Consider the following 16,921-nt stretch of genomic DNA (forward strand, 5'->3'; position numbering starts at 1 on the left):
TCCATTTATGTGAAAAAAAAAATATTGTATATGGGCCAGTTAACATCATAGAAAATGCAGTCCAGATGCGTTCCAGGTGCTTTACTGCATGCGCGTTTTTGATGCAGTTGAGTGCATTTTTTCCCACTTTTATAACCTTAAACAAGAACTTGTGTGTTCCAGTAAATTTTTGGCGCCTTTTACAGCGTTCCAGTACAGTCCAGTGCAGGAAAAATACAGCATGTTCTACTTTTTTTCTAGAACTGGAATACACTAGAACTGCAATAACTGGTGTGATCTATGCCATTGGAGATCATATACCCTATTTTCCCCAAGTTTTTGATGCAGAAAAAACGCACTGGACTGCATGTGGTGTGAACTGGCCCCATACCCAGTTAGATTTATACATACAAACAAAACAAAAAAAAAAGAAGGAGGGTCTAGTTGGTGTAGCACATCACAGTGGGATGGACTAAAAGAGGTTTTCCCACTTAATGTGAATTGTTACCCAGAAATACTTGATAAAAAATATTGTTCTTAAGCAAGGAACATACATTCCACATTCAAAATTAAGCTACCAAAATGTGTGTGCTGTAAATTGCCTCCAGCATTGTACCCGTTTCTTCTTGCTGGAGGCTGCCATTTTGTTGAAGCCCAGAGCTCCTGAAAAACCGTAAATCTTTGGGTTGTCTGCAGATCAGCCTCTACAAATTTGACACAGTACCTAAAAATAGAGAACAACTGAGCATGTGCAGAGTAGAATGACAGTGTGTGCTTGGGTTTTAAACAGTATAGGCATTTATTTTTAAACATTTTACATAGCTATACCTGCAAAAGGGGCCAGCCTGAAGTGATCTAGCAGAACTTATGTTTTTGACTAAAGTTCCACTTTAAAGCTGGAAAAAAAAATCCCCTTCACTGCTGTTACAATGCCAGACAGTACTTGGCTTGCTGTGCCATCCAAGTGCTATAATAAATAATGTCACTAGAAACGGAAGTGAGGGGGCTACAGAAATCAAGAATAGAAACTTCATCTTGTTTTCATTACTGTCTGTCTGTGTCCCCCTTTACCGAACTTCCAGTAACTGAAAGTGAGACAAAAATCTCTCAAATGGGCAACTGCAAAAACCTGACAGAGGTTCTAAGTTTTCCCACCGAACGCATTTGTAAACTTCCAACACTATTATCCCAGCCAACTAGAACACAGAAAAAGCATTCCCTAGCTAAAATTCCAAAAAGTGAATACGTTTTTCTTCATGCTGTACATGGTTATTACATGAACACAGTCAAACACCATCAATTTTTCTGTGTGCGCTGCATGTTACAGGATGCTGTGCCCCCCCTAACCAGCCCAATCAATACAGCAGGGCTGGATTGGAACATAGGCACAGCATCCGGTAACTCCAAGCAGGTTGCATGTCACATAATCTGACCATGTCAAAGATCTGATTCTGTGCTTGGTGTGGTCACCCCAATTTAGGAAAGGAGAGGGAATATTAGGATCACCGGATATTTCTCTTTCAACGTAAACATAGACAATTAGTACTGTCCGTGATACTTTTTATTTGCACTAACATAAAATGTTAGTGCAAATTTTATGTTAGTGCAAATAAAAAAAAGTATCACGGACAGTACTCAATTGTCTCTGTCGCAAGTGCACTAATACGGCTACAATGACCTCAAGCAACAAACATAAAAAGGTTTGATTTAACAGCATTTACAAAAAACACAGACAAACATATTCAATATGACATTTTGGGGTAACAAACACTTTAAAGCGGAGTTCCACCCTAAAAAAATGGATTTTTGTAAGAACTTACCGTAAAATCCTTTTCTCTTAAGCTCATTGACAGACGTAGTCTTCTTGATTCTCAAGAGCTGGGTTATGTTGTCTCCGCAGGAGTAGGACTAGGCAGAATGACAAAACGTTCTGGCTCCACCCTAGGGGGCAGTCCCTGAGGGTATATCCTCCCTCTCTCTGCTACAGGGAATCAGTTCTGTTTAAAGCAGTACAGAGAAATTAACCCAACCCAACTCAATGATAGAGGGGCGGGTACTACGTCTGTCAATGAGCTTAAGAGAAAAGGATTTTACGGTAAGTTCTTACAAAAATCCATTTTTCTCTATCGCTCATTGACAGACGTAGTCTTCTTGATTCTCAAGAGCTGGGACATCCAGAAGCAGTGCCACAAATGAGGGGTGGGATTGACAAAATCAAATCCAATCTAGTAGGCCCAACCGGTGCCAAACTAGAAGTTTTAAAGGCTCATTATAAACAAAGAATGAGACTAAAGAAAAAATTTTCCAACGGAAAAAACCCTCGAGGTAGACCACTGGTCTCCTCAAATTGCGGCCTGCAAAACCTTGCGGCCAAATGAGGCATCAGACGATGCCATTACATCAACTTTATAATGTTTAGAGAAGGTATGCACCGACGACCAGGTAGCCGCCTTGCACACCTGGACCACTGACGCCTGATGGCGAAAGGCCCATGACGCACTAAGTGCCCGAGTGGAGTGCGCCTTAACAGGGAACGGGGGCTCCCGACCCTTAATAGAATAAGCCTGCACTACCATCTGTCTGATCCATCTGGAAATGGTCGCGGCAGATGCAGGCAACCCCTTTTTGGGTCCATCTGGGATCACAAAAAGTGAATCCCTCTTGCGAAACGAGTCTGTCGTTTTCAAGTATACCCTGATCGCCCGGACCACATCCAAGGAGTGCAAAGCAAATTCCCGAGGATGACTGGGCTTAGGACACAGGGAAGGTAATACAATTTCTTCATTCAGATGAAATTCTGAAACTACTTTTGGTAGGAAGGATGGATTCGGACGAAGAACCACCTTATCTCTATGAACCACCATATATGGTGAACGACAAGATAATGCGGCCAGTTCTGACACCCTGCGTGCAGAAGTAATAGCCACCAAGAAGGCCACCTTCTGGGACAACGTGGGTAGAGGAATCTCCCTAATATCTTCAAAAGGGAGGTTTCTGAAGAACCGACAACACTAAATTAAGATCCCAGGGGGGTAACGGCGCGTGCACTGGCGGAGCCAGATGTCGCACCCCCTGGATGAAATTCCGCACCAAGGAATGAGTAGCCAAAGGTTTCTGAAAGAAGATGGCTAATGCTGAGACCTGACCCTTGATAGTACTCAAGGCCAGTTTCTGCTCAACCCCTTGTTGCAGAAAAGCCAATATTCGACTAATCGAATAAGACCGAGGACGGAACCCCAAAGGTTCACACCATGCAATGTAGGACTTCCATGTGCGATGATAAATCTTTCTGGAAGTCGCTTTCCTTGCTTCAACTAGAGTAGGAATAACTGAAGCTGACAAACCTTTGTCCTTCAGCACCTGGGTCTCAATAGCCAGGCCGTTAAAGCCAGCGATCGTAAAGCAGGATGGAAGATCGGTCCCTGAGACAGTAGATCCTCTCTGAGAGGAAGTCTCCACGGGACGTCCGCCACCAGTCTGACCATGTCGGCGTACCAAGCTCGACGAGGCCAGTCCGGAGCTACCAGGATTACTGGGATTCCTTCCTCCTCTACCCTGCGAAGAAGTCTTGGCAGTAACGCGAGAGGAGGGAAGGCATATATTAGCTGGTATTGCCCCCACGGGGCGATCAGTGCGTCTGCGGTTTCTGCTAGAGGATCGCGGGAGCGAGCCACGAATCTCTGAACTTTCCTGTTGAATCGTGATGCCAACAGATCCACATCCGGGGTGCCCCACCGTAGGCACAACTGGTGGAAAACGTCTGGATGAAGGGACCATTCCCCCTGATCCAGGGTCTGACGGCTGAGATAATCTGCCTGCCAATTCTCCACCCCCGGAATGAACACCGCAGAGATTGCTGGAACAAATCGTTCCGCCCAGCGAAGAATGCAAGCCACTTCTTTGGCCGCTCGGACACTCTTGGTGCCCCCCTGATGATTGACATAAGCCACGGCCGTGGCATTGTCCGACTGGATCCGAACCGGGCTGCCCTGGAGCTGCTCGGTCCAGTGAATCAGACAAAGTCTGATCGCTCTCAGTTCCAATACATTTATCGGTAATCTGGATTCTTCCGGGGACCAAAGTCCCTGGACAGATAATTGACCGAGAATTCCTCCCCATCCGGATAGACTGGCATCCGTGGTCACTATCGTCCAATATATTGGCAGAAATGACTTTCCCTGGCTGAGCATTGGAGACCGAAGCCACCAAACCAGAGACTCTCTGGTCTGTTTGCTCAATCGTATCTGATTGTCCAGGGATTCCGGATTCCGATTCCATCTGAGGAGAATCTCTTGCTGAAGAATTCGGGTATGGGACTGGGCAAATGGGACTGCTTCGAATGAAGCCACCATCAACCCCAGAACCCTCATGCAAGTCCGAAGGGAAGACCAGCTGTTGGACAGTAACAACTGGACTGCTGATTGAATCTTTCGAAGTTTCCCTACCGGAAGAAACACTCTTGTCCTGACTGTGTCTAGAATTAGACCCAGATATTCGAGCCTCTGGGTGGGAACCAGAAAAGACTTTTGCTGGTTCACCAGCCACCCGAATTCCTGTAAAGAAATCATAGTAATTTCTATGTTTTGTAGCAAGGTCTGAGGAGACTCTGCATGAAGCAGAAGATCGTCTAGGTAACCTAGAATCGATATACCTCTTTGGCGCAGAAGTGCCAACATTGGGGCCAACACCTTTGTGAAGACCCGCGGAGCCGTGGCGAGACCGAAAGGTAACGCCACAAACTGATAGTGGTTCTCCTCTACGGAAAAGCGTAGAAAACGCTGATGTCCTGCGAAAATGGGAACGTGAAGATAGGCGTCCTTGATGTCTATGGACGCTAGGACATCCCCTGGATGCAGGAAGGCTGCTACCGTGCGAATGGACTCCATTCTGAATCTTCTTATGTTGACGAAAGAATTGAGTGCTCTTAAGTCCAGAATTGGACGCACTTTGCCCTCTTTCCTGGGTATTGTAAACAGGTTTGAATAAAACCCTTGAAACCGTTCTGTCCAAGGAACGTGGACTACCACTCCTTGTTGTAGTAGATCTGTGACTGCTCTCCGCAGATCTTCTAGACGATCCGGAGATAGTCGGATATTGGAAGGGAAGAATCGCGCCGGTGGGAGAGATCGAAACTCGATCTTGTACCCTGACTTTATGACTTCGCAAACCCATTTGTCCGGGATTCTGGAAAGCCATGGATCCGGGAACCGGCGAAGACGTCCCCCCACCCCAGTTATGGGTGGGGGCGCACCTTCAGGCTTTGGATGGTTTATCTTCAGGTCTGGAGGGGGCGGGCTTTTGCTTGCCCGACCAACGACCCCTGACGCCTCCTGAAGGAACCTTGGAGGACTTAGTTTTTTCACCCGCTGGACGAAAAAACCTCTTGTGAGCAGAAAAAGAAGGCCCTCGTCTTTGACGAGTTCCTCTACCTTTAAAATTTTGCGGTAAAAAGGTGCTTTTTCCACCGGTGAGATCCTTAATGATCTCATCTAAGTTGGCTCCAAATAGACGTTCTCCTGAAAAGGGGATATTAGCCAATGCTTTTTTGGAACCTTGGTCGGCTATCCAACCTTTTAGCCACAGTGTACGCCTGAGAACCACTGCTGAGACTGATGCTCGCGCCATTAATGGAGTGGCGTCTAACGCCGCATCACATACAAACTGTAACCCCTGTATCATTTGTTCCAACAAATCTGATACCGCCTGAGGGACTTCTTTTAAGTCCCGGCGTAACCACTTGGTCCATTCAGTTACAGCCTGCGAAACCAGACCAATAGCAATTATTGGCCTGAAAGCTGATCCAATCAAGGAAAACATGGTGCGAGACATAGCTTCTATCTTACGATCCACTGGATCTTTAAAAGACGGAGCGTCTTCTAAAGGAATAACCGTGGCTTTATTCAATCTAGCAATTGGTGAATCCACCACAGGTGGTTCTGTCCATTTCTTAATAAGGGTTTCCTCAAACGGATAACGCCTGTCAATGCGTTTGGAAATATTAAAAGTGCGTTTTGGCAGACGCCATTCTTCATCGATTGGATTGCCAAAACATTTGGGCAATGGAAAAACCTTTGCCACTTTGATGCGCTTTTTAGTCCCAAAAGGGATCTCAGTTTCAGCTATTTCTGATGGAATACCCTGTAACCTTAAAGTCTCTTGAACAGATACAATGAGTGCGTTTACCAACGCTTCCTCTCGGGCTATGGCAGATGCCGAAACATCCTCCTCACTGTCTGAAGAGACAGGACCCGAGACACCAATACCAGATGAAGTACCTGCAACTGCAGAAATAGGCTCAGAGTCTGAATCCGAGGTTTCAGATAATAAGGGGTTAGGCGGGGGTCGCTTTCTTGCGCCCTGTCCCTGACAAGCCACTTCCACCCGGGACACAAAAGTTTCCATAATGGCTGACAAAGATTCAATTGTCAATGGGGTGCTGGAGGATCCCGCAGACCCCTCGAGGGGATCCGGAGGAGATACATGAGTGGCAGGGTCCATGTTAATACAGGACACTTTTGCCAGCAATAAACAAAAAAACTCTTTTTTTTTTTTTTTTTTTTGTGTGTCTCCCCCTAGCGCAATAGCGCCCCTCAGAGTACCTGCTTCTCGATCCCAGAGAGAGAGAGAGGGACCCCCAAGGCTCACCAACCGATGCAGTGCAGTTTCCAACAAACTGCAGCCAGCGTCTGTCTTACACAGACTGGAAGGAGCTGTTTGCTTTTTCCCGGGCAGAAGGCGTGGCTCCGCCCCCTGTGTACGCCTTCCGGCGTTCCCAGCCCTCCACGAGGAAGCTGGGCTCACAAAACATGGCCGCCCCCATAGAAGAGACATAAGACTCCAAAAACATGGCGGCCGGCGTGACCTGAGGACATACATGCATTCGGTCTACGGCAAAATGGCGGCGGACCGCCGATATCGTCTTCCCAGCACATCCACCTGCACTCTGCTGAGAGGTGACATATGGATCTACAGAGATACACTGCACATAAGGTAGGATTATACCTCCTATGTTTGCTGTAATGTTACAGTCTGCTGGGTAGAGTGTTAGCTCTTGAACCAAGTCCACTTCCCACAAACACATGCTGTATTACAAGGGGGACTTGTAAGTGTCAGATATATACTGACCATATATGGAGGGGCCCATAATATATACTGCCTCATAAATGAGGAAAAAAGGGAACGTTTTACTCACCATACCGAACCGACAGGCACCCTCTCTTCATAATACCCTCTCCACCGAGGTGGGGGTTTGTGGACGCCTCGACTCTCTGGTCCTGGCGTCCAAGCGAGCTTTTAACTCGCAAAGTCAGTCCCTTTACTGGGACTCCGTCGCGGCCGACTCAGCGCACTGGTCTGCACGCGCTTTTAGGCAGAAACCGGGGTGACCACTGGATCTCACATCCAGCCCGTCGCCCGGCCCCGCATACTTACTTGAATATGTCGCGGCCAACCAAGCGCAATGCCTGGTCTGCACGCGCTCGTAGGCCGGCTGGGGTGACCACAAGTGTCGCCCAGTCCGGCATTTTTGCTTGAAGATCTCACAGGAAAAAAACACTGGAGAAAACTACCTAAAAAATGTCTTTTTCTTAAAGAAAAAAAGTCTTGCCAGGACCAAAAGATCCCAGCAAGGAACTTAGGTCCTTACTCCTGACTAGACAGAAAAAAACTGATTCCCTGTAGCAGAGAGAGGGAGGATATACCCTCAGGGACTGCCCCCTAGGGTGGAGCCAGAACGTTTTGTCATTCTGCCTAGTCCTACTCCTGCGGAGACAACATAACCCAGCTCTTGAGAATCAAGAAGACTACGTCTGTCAATGAGCGATAGAGAAACTATCTTTGCACCTCCGCTAGCTTAGATGAATCTAAAAAAAAAATTAGATAATTAAAAAATTTTTTTTTTGTTTCACTTAACTTGTTTTTATTGAAAATATACTTACCTTCCTTCCTCTGCGGCCCACGACGTCACTTCCTCCTTGCATTGACTCCTGGGAGATTAGCGTCATCGATCCCAGGAGTCAATGCGCCTGCACCGGAGTCACTCGTCACTTCCGGTGCAGGCACGGTATTCCCTGCTAAACAACTTCTGGGCATGCCCAGAAGCTGTTCAGGTATGACGCTCCTGCCCCTGAAGTGACCAGCAGGGCATGCTAGGACTCCGACGTCACCAAAGAGGACACGAAGAGGGACGCTCTGGCTTCAGCGGCCCACACCGCAGCGCTGGACAAGACATTTTCAAGGTAAGTATTTCTTCTTACAGGTAAGTGAACAAGGCTTCAGTTCAGAGGCTACCGTTGCTTAAATGCACTAGCCCCGACTGTCCCAGGGGTATTTTTAGGTAAAAAAAAAAAAAAAAAATTTCTGCCCGAAACTCCTCTTTAAAAACATTTCTTTCCAAAATCTTTATTGGTTACATGATTTGGTTAGAATGATAAAAACAGCGATCACTGTTGGAGAAGGGATGTTATATCACCACAACCCAGATAGGTGCATATTGGTCTCTGCCTATGTTTTAGGGCCAGTTCACACCACATGCAATGCAGTGTTTTTTTTTCTCTGCATCAAAAACGCATGGAAAAGTAGGTTATATTGGTTCGAACGGCATAGTTCACACCAGTGCAGTGTGTTCCAGTGCTTTTTTTTTTTTTTTTCCTGGAATAGAAAAGTACAACATGCCGCTTTTTTCCAGCACAGAATTGTACTAGAAAAAAGGTAAAAATCATCAAAAGCACACCAAACCCTAGTGGAGTGGGAGGAGAAAAAAAAAAAAACCAACAGTAAGCACCTGGAATGCATTTGGGAGAAAAAAAAAAAAAAAAAAAAAACCCTACAAAAAAAAACGCATCAAAATGTGCATGCAGAAACTCATCTGGGAATGGATCTGGAGGATGTTTTTGTGATGTGACCGGGCACTCAGTACTGGGGGAATGGCTTGCTTAGCCACTCCACCACTTGGATCTGCTCTATGCAGCATATAAAAAAAAAAAAAGGGGGGGGGGAAATAGCAGAGCAGAGTATAGAGACATTCTAGCTACCACTACACTAATTTTGTTTGTACAAGCTATGAAAAGGTCATAAAAGCATTAAAACTGATATGTATCAGCAGATAGACCTCTACAACACTGCAGCCAGCTCATGGGCACTTGTGGCAATTGCAAAGCTTTAAACATCAAATGCTCAGAAAAGACAAAACAATTAACTCTACGGGAAATCTAATCACCATTCCTGTGTCAAGAAGCTGAAACAAGATCCACTGCTAGGGATAAAAATAGCCAGGCCTCAGCACATTTCATTTCAAGTTTCCTTCCTCATAAAAGACAACGTATCTGAGATGCCATACCAATTTAGCATATTCTGTCAATTAGTGGCAAGCATCATAATTGAGTGAATTATTTTCCCTGCTACAATGCACAATTGTTTAACTGGAACTAGGAAAACAGAAGATAATAGAAAGGAATGAGAGTGACACCGGTAAAAATGTAATATTACAATATAAAACCTAGCCACAGTGCTTTTTTTGTCCGCCAGCTGTCTGTTCCGACGGTGATAGGGGGCGGTGTGGTGCGCAATTCAGCGCATTACACAGCTTTTTTTTTTTTTTTTTTTTTATATAAACACTGAACTTAATTTGAAGTGTACAAAAGTACACTTCATTCACGTCACTGTAGAACAGCTCGCTCCGCTGCTGTGACATGCGGTCCTGTACACCACGCTGTGATAACATGCAGCATGTCTGCATTTTATCGAAGCTGTCCCCGTTAGGGCTGAACGATAGTCGATGTGATATCGACTATCATGCTGCGAGCGTGGGCGATAGTCACATCGCCGAACATACGATGTAAGGCAGCCCTGCAGCTAGTTCTGACTGAGCGGTGAGCAGCGCGCCGTGAGCAGCGGCACAGCGAACCAATCACGCGTGCCTGCACACCTGATTGGTTCGCTGTGCCGCTACTCACGACGTGATTGGTTCACTGTGCTGTGGGGCGGAAGTGTATTGTGGGGACTGGGAGTGTGCTTCCGATGCGAAGGAGCTGCCTGGTGGAGAGGACTACAACTCCCAGCGTTACCCCCACTTTCCGCGTTTCCGTCTGTCCCCAGCCAGAGAGATTCCCCCTCCCTCCGGGAGAACCGACTTCACAGCCCGATCATTAGGAACAAACAGAAGAGGCGGAGGGAGCGCACGTGGGCCAAGGCCGCCAAGAAGGTACCAAATACGGAGGGGAGGCGACTGTACCATGTACACCAGGAAGAGGCGGGTATAAATATTGCAATATATATAGTTGGGGAAAAAATATCGCAATGTGATTTTTTCCCCAATATCCTGCAGCCCTAGTCCCCGTCCAGAGGAGCAGGACATCATCGATGTACCTCAGCCACATGTGGCAGTGGCTGAGGTACATCGGGGATGGATAGACCACCTGCTCCTCCCAGAGGCCCAGGTGGAGGCATGCGTATGCTGTGGCCCAGGGTGCCCCCATACACGTACCTCTCACTTGTTGAAAATAAACATTTAGGAATTGAAAGAAATTATTGTTAAGCATGAAATCTACAGTATAAGCTCAATTAGAAATTCATTATGTGCTCCTAATCTCGGATATTCCTTGTCTAAGAAATGTGCTACTGCCCTTAGGCCCCACTCATGTGGAATAGACTTGTAAAGCGTTTCCACGTCAATACCAACAAGTAGCCAGTTTTCTTCGGTTTCTATGTTAGCTGTAACACATCCCTCGTGTCTTTAACAAAGGAGGGTAATCCACTCACCATTTCCTTAATTAGTGAATCCACATATCTGCCAACCTTCTCCAGGGGACCCTTTATAGCGGAAAACAATCGGTCTCCCTGGAGGATTATCCAAAGACTTGTGCAGTTTGGGTATCGTGTAGGTTGGCAGATTGTATGTGTCCACCTCAAGGTAATCAGCCTCTTTTTTGGAAAGTAATTCCGCCTCCCTCGCCAGACTTTTTTTTTTGGTTTAGAGCAGCGACAAGGGAGGGAAAGGGATTAGATGATAGGTTTTTTTATATGTAGTGGTATTAAAAAGTTGTAAGAGTCTCTCTTTCTCATAGAGGTCCTCCCTCATCAAAACTACATCCCTCCCTTGTCGCTGCCCCTAATAACCAGGCCTGGAGCTTCCTCCAGTTCTTTGAGGGCCTTGCGTTCATTCCTTGACAAGTTGTCAGTGCCTCTATTTTCCCCATTTTGACATTTTTAAAAGGTCCTCCTGGACCAAGTCAAGGAAAAATGTTAAGGCTTCTGTGTTTGGACAGTGGGGGCATGTTTAGGGATTTAATTTGGAGATTAGCTTCTCTTCGAATGGGGTTCCCTAGTTCAGCCTCATCCTCAGGGGGATCAATTTCCTGTAACAGGGACACCAGAGCTTCAATTGCTTCTTTGTCCATTTCGGAAAAAGACAGCGCCAAACACCCTACTAGCAGCTGATAGCCACCACCCTAGATCTCTGGTGGAGGGAATGACGGTAGGCCAGTTTTTACGTATTAAAAGAAATTGTAAAAACTCATCCGATTACCAAACTGAGGCCAGGGACCTCCATCTGAGATTTAGGGAAAGGGGCTATCCAAACAGTGTTATTAAAAAAGCCCATAAAAGGACTGCCTTAAGGGACAGATCTAGCCTTCTGGTGGATAAAGGGGGACAAGCCAGTTTCTTTGATACCAGCAGCTTCCATCCACGGATAATCACCAAATTCGGGGCACCATAATGCGAATTCCAAGGGCCTAAAAGTAAGGGGCATCGTTGCACTCAAACTCCCTCTGAGCAGAGGGGATTTTGATACAATTTTATTACAAAAAAGAAAAAAAACTTTGGATCTACAAAATGGGATCCCTCGCTCCGATAGGCCTTAACACCGAGTTTAGCTTACAACCATTTCTTGAACAGTGAAGAGTTTGGGGAATGACAACATTATATTTTGGGTCTATTTTGACCCCCTCTCCTCCCCCCCCCCTTTTCCACTGTTTTTCTGCAGTGGTTAAACAGGATGTCTATGAACTATTAGCAAATGGCTTTCATCGCCTTACCCCCCAGCTACTAATAAGCCTATATATCCTAATGTATTCCGCCTTAATTGGGTGTACTGAATATAATAAACTAACCGAGATAGGATCTAGGTACTGCATCACAATAGACTTGGCTAATATTGTGTTTAATGCATACCTTCTGAATATCAGCTGGTCCTCTCTGTCTTTATCTGCTTTATTGTTATTTCTATATATTTTTTGTTAGGTCGGGTATATGTCTACCAGCCCCACTCTTTACCTCTGAGTGATGTTTGGGGGACTACAGTGAGGGTTCCTCGGGACCCCCGAAGAGGACCTGTTTTTTCCTTTGGTGCCTTCCTGCTGGGATGGTAGTGTGATGTGGTCACAGTGCATATTTGTTTTTTATTTTTAGTTAATTCTCTAGCTATCCTGCATATTTTTATGTGCACAATATTATTAAACTCTAGTGGAGCGTAACTTACAAGGTTTTTGCTACTTTCCCCCCGGGTGCTTTGAATGAAATGTTTGGAAGTGATCTGCATAGTCTCCTTGAGGACATCTTGTGGCCAACAACCGGTATTACGAGACCTTTGGGTCTTAATCTTGTAAATGTGCGGCCAATCAAGGGCCTTTATAAGAGAAGAGATGGGTCACTCCTTCAGCTCTGAGGAAACCAGTGATTGGCTGGTGAAACGCGTCAGCACGCGTCATTCTGACAGCATCATCTGGGACTCGGGTGACTCCACGCCCTATAGTCACTGAGAACACAAGCCTTGACTCACGTCCGCTGTGACGACTTGCCGCAAACCCGCCCCCTCCCCTACACGCTTTGCGGAGCTGAGGAGCCAGCAATCGGCTGGGCAGTATTCACCGCTACTCTGCAGCCTGCAAATCCGGATCCCCCACAATGTGACAGCAGACTGAACAGCCCTTTTTATCCAAGGAGGTACTGTGTCTCTACTCATTATACAGAGTTTTCTGTGCTCCTTTGAAACTGAGTAACTAGCCTCCCTGCCCAGGACTGTCTAACCATCTGTCCAATCATCTACACACTTGGACTGCCGGTCCTGGGGCGCCCCCACTGGTTAGCCCCAGCACTATCGTCACCATACCATCTACTCTGTTCTACGTTCTACCAATTTGGGTTGAACTCTATCAGCTTTGGGATCCAATCTGCTTTATACCTAGCTATACACTAAGTGCAAGATTTTCTGGGACTGGTTACCTTTTGATGGATGGTCCGTTCCCATATATATATATATATATATATATATATATATATATATATATTCCCCAAGATCTGCACCTTATATATGCTTGTTTTGCTGCAGCAAACCCCATTGTGTTTTTCCTACATGTTTTTTATTATCATGGTGTGTTCGACACTACGAGTCACCTGTCTGCATTTTTTGTTTAACCAATAAAGTCTATTCACTTATGTTTCAGTGTCCCTAGTTGACTCTTTCAAGGAGAACTTCTGTTTTTCCTTACTTTGGTATTTATCAGGGGTTATAACCCTCCTTTGCTCTATCCAAAATAAAAAAAAAAAAAATACATTTTTGCCTATACATAGTTCTAGTTTAAAGCGGAGTTCCACCCGAAATTTATACTTACCTCCATCTTCTCGCTCCCGGTCACCTGAAAAACAAATGGATAATCGCAATTTTTTTTTTTTTTTCACTTACCTTTTAGAGAAAATATACTCACCTTACTTCCTTCTTCCTCCCCTCGGCGGCCACGGCGATTCGTCACTTCCTGGCTTTTGCAATGATTCCTGGGAGCTGAACGTCATCGCTCCCAGGAATCATTGCGCCTGCACCGGCCCCGACGTCAGTTCCGGGGCGCGCGCGTCATTCCCTTCTAAACAGCTTCTGGGCATGCCCAGAAGCTGTGGAGGGATGACGCGCGCGACCCGGAAGTGACGTCGGGGCCGGTGCAGTGCATCGTGGGACCGAAGAAGGAGGAAGAGGACCGAAGAGGACGCGGAAGAGGATCGCGCTGGCTTCAAGCTGCCCACACCCGAGATGGCAGCGCTGGAGAAGACAATTTCAAGGTAAGTATTTCTCCTGAAAGGTAAGTGCAACCCGGGACAGATCAGAGGCTAGCCATTGTGGAATGTGCTAGCCCTGACTGTCCCGGGGGTATTTTTATAAAAAAAATGTATAACTAGGGTGGAACTCCGCTTTAAGTACAGAATTTCCCTGAAGGCAAATGGTGATAATGCCTTACCAAAGAAAAGAAAAAAAAAATACATAAAAGCATATGAAATTTTGAAGAGGGGGGGGGGGTTGCCAGACTCCACTTTAAAGGGATAGAGTGCCTGTGGCCTGGGCCTTTTACTACAATCTCAATAGTATGTAATGTATAGAGAACCCATTTGAGCCTGTGACTTTGGAAATGATGTTGAAAACACAAAACACAATTGATGTCCTTTTTTTCCCCCCACAAATAGAGCTTTCTTTTGGTGGTATTTGATCACCTCTGCGGTTTTTAGATTTTGCGCTATAAACAAAAAAAAGAAGGAGCGACAATTTTGAAAAAAAAACGCCATTTTTTTTACTTTCTGTAATAAAACATTCCCAATAAAAAAAAAAAAAAAAAAAAAAAGTTTTAAAATTAAATTTTTTTTTATCAGTTTAGGTCAATTTGTACTTGCTACATATTTTTGGTAAAAAAAAATCCCAAAAAACATATTCTAACTGGTTTGCGCAAAAGTTATAGCGTTTACAAACTACAGGATAGATTTTTGGACTATTGATTTATTTTTACTAGTAATGGCGGCGATCTGCAATTTTTAGCGGGACTGCGACATTGCAGCGGACAGATCGGACCCCTGACATTTGACACTTTTTGGGGACCAGTGACACTAATATAATAAATCAGTGCTAAATAATATGCACTGTTAATGTATAAATGACACTGGCAGGGAAGGGGTTAATACTGGGGGTGATCAAAGGGGTTAAATGTATGCCTAATATACTTACTGACTGTGTGGGGGGGGTTCTGTGACCGGCACAGAGAGATCGCAGTTTCAGCTTAGCTGACACTGCTGATCTTTCCCTACCTGTCTGACTGAAGATTCACCTGCTTTGTTTACATAAGCAAGCGGGTCTTCTCTCGGTTTCCCGGACGATCGCAGGAGGGCAGCCGCAATCACCGCCGCTCCTCCCGCTGTGACCCGCTGGACCACATGCACTCCAGTCACGTAGTGCTATGTGACTGGAAACAGCCGAGCCGCCCTGCCGCAGTAATATTACGGCGGGCGGTCGGCAAGTGGTTAAAGGACCACCATCAGCAGTCATAAGCATTCATTATGCACAGATTATCAGAAAGTCAATATCTGAATTTCCCTTGGAACATCAAAAATAAAGCTGTGGTTATGTAAAGGCGCAGAATAGGGATCGACAGATTATCGGCAAGGCCGATATATTGGAGGGCCAATACGCACTTTACCCGTTATATCGGAATCGGCCTCGGAGGTTACCGATATTGTCGCAACGTCATTGCGTATGTTGCACCTCAGCGCACTGGGACAGCTCCTGCCTTCTTAGGCTGCCTCCCTCAGCCTTGTCTGGAGTAGGGGAATCTCGGGACAGTGAGTGTACAGTGCAGTATACAGTGCACACAGTGTGTTTAAAACAGCCACCATACACCCACCCACAGCTGCCCGGAGCCAGCCAGCCACTCAGCCACCCACCACAGGGTGCCAGCCAGCCACCCACCACAGGGTGCCAGCCAGCCACCCACCACAGGGTGCCAGCCAGCCACTCACCACAGGGTGCCAGCCAGCCACTCACCACAGGGTGCCAGCCAGCCACTCAGCCACCCACCACAGGGTGCCAGCCAGCCACCCACCACAGGGTGCCAGCCAGCCACCCACCACAGGGTGTCAGCCAGCCACCCACCACAGGGTGTCAGCCAGCCACCCACCACAGGGTGTCAGCCAGCCACCCACCACAGGGTGTCAGCCAGCCACCCACCACAGGGTGCCAGCCAGCCACTCAGCCACCCACCACAGGGTGCCAGCCAGCCACTCAGCCACCCACCACAGGGTGCCAGCCAGCCACTCAGCCACCCAGTTTTTTTTTAAGCCTATATTCAATTTCAGTAGTGTCTTTCAAATTTCAGAGAGATGGATGCAGATAGAAAAATTAAAAGTGTGGTCTGGGACTATTTCTCATCTCCATTTCCAGGAAAAGCAGCAGCAGTGTGCAACACATGCAAAAACAATGTAAGAATGGGATGAATAACTGCAAAAACCAAAAATACGTCAAATCTTTGGGCCCATCTAAGATTTCCTCATGTTGAATTGTATCATGCAGCACAGAAAAAAACAAAACAAAATGAATCACAAGGTGAAACATCACTATCCCAGGCAAAAATAACAGATATGTTTCAGATAAAAACAGGTGGCTAAAATCGGATGGAAGATCCCAACTGCTGGACAGAGTAGTCACATAGATGATGGTCACTGATAACCAGCCATTTACAATGGTGTCTAACTCAGGATTTAAGCGGTTGATGTCCATAGTTGAGCCAAGGTACACACTGAAGAGTGACCAGTATTATCGAACCGAAATGCTGGGAAAGATTCACCAAAAGATAGTTGAGAAAGTAAAGGCTATGCTGAAGTCAGAGAACGCTGGCAACTCACTCTCATTCACGACTGACTGCTGGTCAGGACAAACAGAATCACTAATGAGTCTTACATGCCACTTCATTGATAGCGGATGGACAAGAAGGCATTTGAATACAAAAGTGATGCAAGGATTCCACACTGGGGAGTGCATTAGAGAAAGGATTCTAGGCATGCTAGAAGAATGGGGAATCACCAAAGACCGAGTAATGCTTGTGCTTCGAGACAGCAGAGCGAAAATGGTGAAAGGAACGAGACTTGCTGAAGTGTCAGCCCTCAGTTGCATGGCACACACCCTCTTACTTGTGGT

General features: G+C 46.2%; 1 protein-coding gene across 1 annotated transcript in view; it reads right to left on the reverse strand.

Annotated features, from left to right (window-relative positions):
* SUCLA2 (succinate-CoA ligase ADP-forming subunit beta) overlaps nt 1–16,921 on the reverse strand; it is a 180,994-nt gene that overhangs the window by 132,587 nt on the left and 31,486 nt on the right. The window lies entirely within an intron of this gene.

Source organism: Pelophylax lessonae (genome assembly GCF_965119305.1).
Source record: "Pelophylax lessonae genome assembly, chromosome: 2".
Classification (NCBI taxonomy): domain Eukaryota; kingdom Metazoa; phylum Chordata; class Amphibia; order Anura; family Ranidae; genus Pelophylax; species Pelophylax lessonae.